The 8,726-nt window shown below is 55.7% G+C and overlaps 1 pseudogene; it reads left to right on the top strand.

Annotated features, from left to right (window-relative positions):
• The first annotated feature begins 3,626 nt into the window (after positions 1-3,626).
• LOC125110039 (uncharacterized) lies at positions 3,627-4,927 on the top strand (annotated as a pseudogene).
• The last annotated feature ends 3,799 nt before the right edge of the window (positions 4,928-8,726 follow it).

Here is an 8,726-nt window from a genome sequence, read left to right as displayed (position 1 = left end):
GAGATGGGCCAAAGTCATCGTCTTTTTTTTTTTTTTTTAAGATTTTATTTATTTGAAAGAGAAAGAGGGAGGGAGAGAGGAGGGGCAGAGGGAGAGAATCTCAAGCAGATTCCCCGCTGAGCGTGGAGCCTGACGCAGGCCTCGACCTCATGACCCTGAGATCATGACCTGAGCCGAAATCAAGAGTCAGATGCTTTACCGGCTGAACCACCCAGGCGCCCCTTGATGGTTGAAAGTCTTAGAACCACTTCCCACTGGGCTGCCCATCGTGAGCTGTGCTGTCCCCCAGGGAAGCTCCCCAGAGCCTCTGCACCTCCATCTCCTGACTCCCACGGCTGTGAGTCTCCCCGCCTTCGCCAGATGCCTGGTTCAGGCGTGAGATCTGGTCTCCGCCAGGGAGGCCACGCTGTCCCCAGGGACCGGCACACCTGTAGACATGTATTCAGTCCGGAGAGGGGAAAGGCTGTCAGAGAAGAGTAGCCATAGCTCCCCACGGAGGTCTAAGCCATGGGGGTGGTGGTCCTGCTGCTCTGGCGATAATTAGCCAGGAAGAAACCTTTCCTGGGTGCCAGGGAGAGGATAAACCACGTCAGAGGCTCTGAAGGCCCGTGTCCTCTGCTAGGAAGAAGGCAGCGTGGAATCAGCCCTTCGCCACGGGGGCATATGGACAACCGAGGACTAATCCGACAGTAACAGGTGCTCGAGGCTCTACTTTCTGTGGTGAAGTCGTCAGTGTTCAGAGTTGGAAAGCAAAAGCTGCCTTTTCTGTGGGGTGTGGACCCCAGGAAGGAAAGGTGACACTTATTTTAAGTCTCCGGGAGGTGGCCATCCCATGGGCACCCCGTGGAGCCGGTCGGTGTCTGGGGTGTGGCCACACGGGAGGCTGAAAGTGTGTGTGGTTTCTTGTGGCACCAAGGGCCCAGGGCTGCCCTTCCAAGACCCAGGCTTCTGCCAGTGTCAGGGGGCCTGTGGCCAGGGGTCAACAGTGACACCCCTGGGCAGTGAGATCACAGCAGCAGCAACAACTGTTGGGACTTCCTGGATCAGCCCCTGGGGAGCTGCAGCTGGAAAGATCCCCATCTGGGCTTGCTAAGCCCCAAATGATTTAGGACAATTTGTAGGGAAAGATGAGGAACCGCAGAGGAAAGGGCTGAGTTTCCTACGAATCTGACAGGAGAGGATCTGAGTGGAAAATAAAAATAACACGGCCTTATGGGCAAGGGGGCCCTGGAGGGATAAAAGACAGATGTGACAGGAATGAGCCAAGTCCCGTGCGAGCTCAAATGAGGGGCGGGGAGCCGCTGGGGGTCTGGGTCCTGCTGTCCACACCACTCCCTCCCTCGTCCTTGGAGAACTTGGAGTAGTAAGGAGCCAGGCTCCCTGATGAGGCTGATCAGCTTCTCTCCGCAGCAAGAGCTGGGAGCTGGGGGACTGGGAGAGGCCCGCTCGGAGGGCGGAGGCCTGGACTCCCGTCTTGGCCTCACTTTCCAGCGAGTGACTTGGGGATCTTAGCCTCCTCGTCTTTTCGGTGGACGGATGGCTCCTGTCCTTCCTACCGCCCGCGGTTCCTGCGAGGCCTGACCGGCCCATGGCTGGCAGGGAGCTCTGTCACTGCCAAGCCCATCCAGGTAGCAGGTGGGGGCCTGGTCCCGAGGAAGGGGACCCTGTCGGGCCACTCGGTGTAGGTGGAAGAGCTGGTCTGTGCTCCGCAGGAGGCAGGCTGGGTCTGGGCTTGGAGCCTTGGGGGTCTACCAAGTGGCAGAACTCTTCCTCAGGGACACCCCCAAGGTTACAAGTGAGGACCCACGGCTTCGAGCCCCACCCGGCTTTGTAGCCAGAGCTCTGCCTTTTCCTGGTGTTCCCTATACTAACGTTTCAGAGCTCCCACAGCCACGTTGTCACCAGCCTGGGGAGCCTGTGCTCAGCTGTGCCCCGTGAGGCCAACCGCAGGCCCTGGCTCCCAGGGTTGGGACGCTGAGCCAGCGGGGCGTGGGGCTGGGGACTCCTGCACACCGAGCCCCAGGCCCAGCCACTGTCCTGCGCCCTCCGTGAGCCCTCGGTGCTCTGAGAAGCCCTCGTCCTCAAGGAGCCCGGATCTAACCGTACGGGGTCCCCCTTTGAGGAGCTGACAAAATTAGCAGCCCCGCGGCCCGAAAAGTGGGCACACGTGCATGTGCACAGCTGCCTTTGGCTTCAGATGCGGCCACGCTCCAGGCTGTGCGCACACGGGTGGCTTAGGGCTGCCCTCAGCGGATCTCCAGCGTCCTCTCGCTGTCTTCTCTTCCTTGGCACTCTGTCCTTTGACCCCTCACCTCCTCGGTGTCCTTGGACCCTCAGGGCCATCTCTTCAACTCAGGGACTCCCCTGGGTCCTGCTTGGTTTCTCCTCCCTCCACTGTAGCCTGGAAACTTCCTTAAGGCAGCCAACGGAGGCAATCGTGGGGTTCACCCCACTTGTTTCCTGCCTCTCAGGGGTGTCTCTACAGCCCAGGTCCTTGAAAACGCTACGATCGTGATTTTGTTTGGGTGGGTTGTCCCTTGCTGTTTTAAGATTTATTTATTTGAGAGAGAGACAGAGAGAGAGAGAGAACGCGTGGGAGGGGCAGAAGGAGAGAACTTCCAGCAGAGCCCATGCTGAGCACAGAGCCTGACTCAGGGCTCGATGTCACCACCCCGCGATCACGACCTGAGCAGAAACCAAGAGTCGGGGGCTCAGCCGACTGAGCCACCCGGGGCCCCTCCCTTCTATTTCAGACGTGAGGGTGTACCTGGTTCTCGTTACGCCATCTTGGTGGAAGTGAATCCATATTCCTGTGACTTTAAAGTTCATACTGTCACAAGTCAGCCGGTGGCAGTCCCTGAGAATGACCTCCTCCCTGTTTAGTTTGGTCCCTGACACTTTTTTTTTTTCCAAAGATTTTATTTATTTATTTGACAGAGAGATAGAGAGAGATCACAAGCAGAGGGAGAGAGAGCAGGCAGAGCAGCAGGCAGAGGGAGAGAGAGAAGCAGGACCCCCGCTGAGCAGGCGACGCGGGGCTCAATCCCAGGACCCTGGAATCATGACCTGAGCCGAAGGCAGCTGCCCAACTGACTGAGCCCCCCAGGCGCCTGGTCCCTGACACTCTTGAAGGCAGCGGCCAACACAAGGGTACTCGAGCCCATCTGGATGTTCCTGTGCCCCCAGAACCGCTACGCTGCTAGGATCCTTGGCTCCTTGGGTAGGAAACAACTAAGGTTTGGTTCGTTTGTTTGAAGTGGGCTTCACGCTGCGGGGCTTGAACTCACAACCTGAGATCAAGACCTGAGCTGAGATCAAGAGTCAGGCGCTTAACCAACTGCAGGCGCCCGTGCTAAGGTTTTCTTCTCCACACAGAATCAAAGTGCCCTGCTGAGCTCGGCGCGTGGCCCCTTGTCTTTACTTGGGTGTCATTTCATAAATAAGGACATTAAAGCTTAGAAGTATCCTTTGGCCGCTCACGGCTGGGTGGCGTGGGCCCACCTCAGGCCAAATCAGCTCTGGCCCCCAAAGCTGCCTGCAGGCAGGCCAGGGCTTGTCAGACCCTTGGAGGAAAAGAAGGCCGCGGTCTTCCGTGCTGCCCTTGCCCAGGGCAACCACTCCTCTGCATGCCGCCCTCAGACTGGATGCTGGGAGAGACAGCACTGCTCGCCTCCTCCCTTTACCTGTCAAGACCTCGCAGCCTTTGCCGCTCAAAGCTCATCTACTTAGCATTCTTCCTGGGTCTTCGAGTCAGGGGTCTCCTGGCTCAATTCCAGCCCCGGTCTCACCCCTCCAGTTCCTCGAGTCTGACCCGAGCACGGAGCATGAATTCCCTCCGTTTAACAAACACAGAAGGAGTCACCTGGGCCTCCAGGATGCTAGGCCTTCGGGACTCAGGCCGGCCACGAGGACTGGCTGCCATCCCCGTCCTCAGAGAGCCCACGGTCTATGGAAGGGGACAAACAGGTAAACACAGAGGTGTGATCACAGGGACAGGTGCCAGGAAAGAAGGCTGGGCAGTTAGGGGAGGCAGTACGGTGTTGGCAGGAAAGGGAGGTTCAGAAAGGGGGAGAAGGAGCACAGACCCATGTCCTCCCCATCCCTCACCAGAATCCAGATGAGTCTATAGCGCGTGTGGGCTGCTCCCCTCCTCCCACCCTGGGAAACCCTCGACCATACTTGCATGGCCCTTAGGGAGGACCCGAGGCTGCCCCCACCCAGGGTTGCCCCCTCCACTCCCACCAGGGCCCTCATACCCCACACCACTCCCACCAGGGCCCTCACATCCCACCCTGGGCACCTACAGCCTAAGGTGGGCGGGGGAGGGGGGCCGGCGGCATCTTTGTCTCATGCCTGCTGCTGTTCTGGTCCAGGGCCTGGAAAACCTTCCCCTCCCCTTCAGTTCAGATGTTCCTCCAGAAGACCTTCCCAGCAGCACAGGCCATTAGCCGCTCACGGCGTGGGGCTCCCTGCCCCTCTATCCTCTTTTATCTGCTTTTGGCTCAAAATGTTCCTCGTGTTTTCACGTCTCACCTGCTGGACTGGGAGCTCCCTGGGGGCAGAGACTCGAATGAGTCATCTCCGGGTTTCTGCCCGGGCATGACGGGGGTTCATTACGTGCTGTTGGATGGTGGATAAATGGATGGCTGGGGTTTGGATGGATGGAAGGGAAGGGGATGGCTGGGTGGGGGCAGTGGGAGGACGGGGAGGGGGTAGATGGGAGGTGAATGGGAGGGTAGGTGGATGCAATATGGCTGATTTCTGGCATGTGGGACCCGACATTTTGGCAGGTAGATTAGACTTGTGATAAAATAGAACAAGTTTTCATCTTAAAGAGTGAGCCTCTAAGGGGTTTTTGTTGTTGTTGTTTTTTAAAAGATTTTATTTATCTATTTGACAGACAGATCACAAGTAAGCCGAGAAGCAGGCGGAGACAGAGAGGGGGGGAAGCAGGCTCCCCGCTGAACAGAGAGCCCAATATGGGGCTCCATTCCAGGACCCTGAGATCATGACCTGAGCCGAAGGCTGAGGCTTAACCCACTGAGCCACCCAGGTAACCCATGAACCTCTAGTTTTAAAGGAGTCCAGGAGAGGGGTGTCCCAGCCTGCTGCGAGCTGAGGAGGGAGCACAAGCCCCATTATGGTGTGACTGTCATCTTCCTGGAAGCGTGCCTCTCCCAGCACTTGGCTTGTGGTGTCTTGTTTCTTCTTTATCATCTTGCTTGTTGGCTAGTTTGCCCTCTGAGCTCAGTGAGACACGCCGGGGAGAAGCAGCCCATCCATAGAACCGGCTCAGGGCGATCCTGGACCGCACTAAGCTTCATAGGGGGCGGTAAGAGGACTTTGGGGATGGACCCTCCTCACTTAGAGGGGACCGTGTCTCACCCTTCTAGGGTGGGGAAACCTGGCTTCGGGGCTTTCTCCCAGGAGCGGCCCAGCCATCAGGAAAATGTCTCAAGTTCTTCACTGTGGAAGTCCCTAAACAAAGAGGCAGGGGGAAAGCATGGGGACAGTGGATGTTACAGGAAGCAGTTAGAACCCTGGGGACAAGAGGAAGGACAGCAAGTACAAATTCACAAAGCTGAAGGTACCAAGCTTGTGGCTGTCCCCCGAAAACAAAGGGATTCGGAGCTGGAGAGACTTTCCTGGGTGGACTGCTGGACGCAAAACCCATTATGATCCTTAACCACCCCCCACCCCCACCCTGGCGCGCACCCACAACCAGGAGTCGCATGGCCTCCAGAATCACGCCCCAGGGGCCCAGGAAGGCAGGGAGTCCATAGGACCGCCACAGATGGCGCAGGAAGGAGTCCAGGTGCCTCCAAGGTTTCAGGTGTACACCCTGTTCTTGTATTAAAGACAGTGGGCTGGGGCGCCTGGGTGGCTCAGCGGGTTGAAGCCTTTGCCTTCGACTCGGGTCATGATCTGGGGGTCCTGGGATCGAGCCCTGCATCGGGCTCTCTGCTTGGCGGGGAGCCTGCTTCCCCCACCTCTGCCTGCCTCTCTGCCTACTTATGATCTCTGTCAAATAAATAAATAAAATCTTTAAAAAAAAAAAAAAAGACAGGGCTTCACTGTGAGAAGTGAGCGTGGGAGAGAAGATGGAGAGCTTGGTCAAGTTCGAGAAGCCGACTGGACGCACGTCGGAGGAGACAGCGGGATGTGGGACTCCGCTGCTCGGAGAGAGGCGCCAAGGACGGGCACGCACGCGGGGCTCTGCGGCGGAGGCTCTTCCTAAGGCACGAGATTGGCCACGAGCGCCGCGGTTGCGAGGTGAGTAGGGAGCAGAGGGGGCCCGGGGCGAGGAAGGCGGCAGCGTGTGGCCGGCGCGCGGGGGGGGATCGGCTCTGTCCGGGGCTGCTGCCACACGAGCACGACGGCCGGGGCCTGAGCTCAAGCACATGTCGGCTCGCTCGGCCGGGCGTGGAGGCGCAGCGCCGGCTGCCGCGGGCGCAAGGGCACGCGCCCCGAGAGCAGGAGCGGGTCAAGCCCGGGCTGGAGGGGGAAGGAGGAGGAAGAGACTCCCGCTTGCTCTGCCTCCCGTTGCAGGCCACCCCGCCGTCGCCGTCCCATCCTGTCAGAACCAGAGCAGCGTCCGAGGGGTCACAGCCCCTTCACGCTTTCCCAGCGGACCCTCCCCGGAACCTACAGGGCGTCCCGGGAGCTGAGCAGAGCCCCGGAAAACAGAGGGGAGGCTCCGGGAGGGCCAACGCACAGTGAATTTTGTAGACTCTTCGCTGGGAAGACAGCGGGTACGTTCTGACGCGACTACACGACACAGGACACAAGTCCAGTTTGCAAATCAAAAAGGTTTTATAGGATTCAAAGCAAAAAGTTACATCACACATACTCATTTAAATAACAAGTCAAAGTCTGTTACAGAAAACATAATTCCAAAGCATTTTCAATTTTATTACTGAAACTACTTAAAAAGGCTCCAAGTTAAAAAAAAAAAAAAATGAAGCAAAATCGCTCAGGCGATAAAGTGCACTGGGGGGAGGGGCGCGCTCTGCTTCGGGGACCCAGAGCCGCCGCCACGGGCCTCCGCACTGAGATAACGCCAGGCCCCTGGTTCTTGGGACAGTGTTTCTCTGATGGAAACTCTCCCAATTTACAGTTTTTCAGTCAACAGTGCTCGCTTCGGCAGCACATATACTACAGTTTTTCAGTCAACAGAGTGGGGGGGAATGTCATTTACAGAAGGTATTTCTAAATCCCATCAGGAAATGGAAGTTTAAGTCAAAATCATTTTAACACATCTATTCCTTAGAAACGACACTGCTGGGAGAACGACCTCTAACGCGACAAGTAATCCAACACTCCAAGACCTTGTATCATCCACCAGAACGTTAGTCGGACTTCCATTATTTGGCATAATTAAGAGAAATACCCAAATTTAATGCCATTTAGCGGCACAGACACAGAGATGTTTTTGTTGATTTAAGACTGAAGTGGGAGAAGAGACTGCGTCGTGGGGAAGCATGAACTATATACATTTAATTACGTTCTCTCTTGCAACGGCGTTGTCTGATGAGCTGCGGGAAAAGTCGACTATGAAGTGTTCAAAAATCTGGAAGCCCTCGGACACTCGCCAGCACTCAGCCGTGCGTGTTGCGAGCAGCGGACACCAAAGGGCGACTTGCCGGGTATCAAGCAACACACGGTGACTCACCGGGCGATGACGACCAGGCTAAAAGGACCCAAACATAAAAGCTAATCGTATTTATTCAATATTTCACGTTACCATCATTTTAATAAAAGTAAATGCCAATGACTAAGAGGCAGAGACAAAACCTAAATACATTTGGCACCAAAAAAAACCCTTCCCAGGCTCGTGTTCCCTGCGTGCACCGCGTTGCCTGGATTCCTGCCCCCGCCCACCGTGAGCAGCTCAGCGGCTGCTCGGACGCAGCCTCTATAGAGTCAGGACCTGAGATGGCACGGGTCCAAAGTGGAGCCCTGGGTCTATTTTCTAAGCAGACTGCGGAACACCCCATTCCAAGTCATTCTGTTTGATCGACTTTCTTCAAATATAATGAACGAAAGGCGAGCAGAGTAGCATTCCCGACTGGACGGAACTAGCATTTCTCCTGTAGTTCTCCGAGTTTAATCACTAGGGGACTCAGAACCTCAGAGCTGGACATGTTTGCATGACCGCTTCGCCCCAGCTAAACTGTATTTTGGTGGAAAGTTCCTCCAACCGCTAAGGACCTTTTCTTCTCTAAGAAGTTACTCTACTCAAAAAATACACTAAGGCCACAGCAAAAGTCCACAGATTATTAACAAAGCGGCTGGGTTTGAGAGCTTATGTTATCTTTGTTTTGGTGTTTGAGGTACAAACAGGAAACTGAGTAAGTTGCTCTCAGCAGAGCCACGGCCCCAAAGACACCGGCCCCAAAGACACCGACACTCAGACCCCGCAGCTCATTGTTCACCTCATTGTTCACCGGGTCTCTGTGCGGTATTTTAAATGACCCCCTGGGGTACATTCTTTACAAGTCACACCATGGACACAGGTAAATGACTAGACCTACTTAACCAAAACTTTAATTCTTTAGGCTCCAGCCTTAAAGGAATCGTTGCCTGGAATTTCTCTTGAAAATGCTATGAAAAAGCTAAACTCAAGTTCTTCCCCTCCTTCCCCCCTCATTTAAGAATCCCCTATTCAACCAATTCTGGTTCTAAAAAATTCGTAGATCTAAAAGGCCTGATGACAGACTCGTGGT

The sequence above is a fragment of the Lutra lutra genome, chromosome 9 (genome assembly GCF_902655055.1).
Source record: "Lutra lutra chromosome 9, mLutLut1.2, whole genome shotgun sequence".
NCBI lineage: Eukaryota > Metazoa > Chordata > Mammalia > Carnivora > Mustelidae > Lutra > Lutra lutra.
This window is presented reverse-complemented; position numbering and strand designations above follow the sequence as displayed.